Genomic DNA, 417 nt, shown 5'->3' with positions numbered 1-417 from the left:
GTTCCTTCCTCCTTCCTGGTCTCCCTTTCCTAGATCACCCCCCTCGCCCGCCCTCCCCCATCTGATTAGGCGCGGACCGGGAAGGGTGGGAGTGGTGGGGGAAGCTCTCCCTTTAAGAGGCAGCTTGCAGTGACGAATTGTTGAAATTGCCATTGCAGGATGGCATGCCGCTATAAATTCATTGTTCCACCTCCTCGCATCTTCACAGCGCTCGCGCTGCTCTCGGCGCTCGCAGCGGCGCTGCAGGCCGCCCCCGGCGTTTTTGTTTTAATTTTTTTATGGCCTTTTTCTCTTTCTTTCTTCCTTTCCTCTTGGTTTCCTTCGAGTCGAAGAAAGCCACCCAATAAGCAAGAAAGTGAGCTCCGGAGCGTGGAGCCCCCGCTGCCCACGGGTCCCGGGGTCGGGAGGCGGCGCACA

The sequence above is a fragment of the Myotis brandtii genome, unplaced genomic scaffold (genome assembly GCF_000412655.1).
Source record: "Myotis brandtii unplaced genomic scaffold, ASM41265v1 scaffold644, whole genome shotgun sequence".
NCBI lineage: Eukaryota > Metazoa > Chordata > Mammalia > Chiroptera > Vespertilionidae > Myotis > Myotis brandtii.
The sequence above is the reverse complement of the archived record's forward strand: the minus strand, read 5'-3'. Positions refer to the sequence as shown.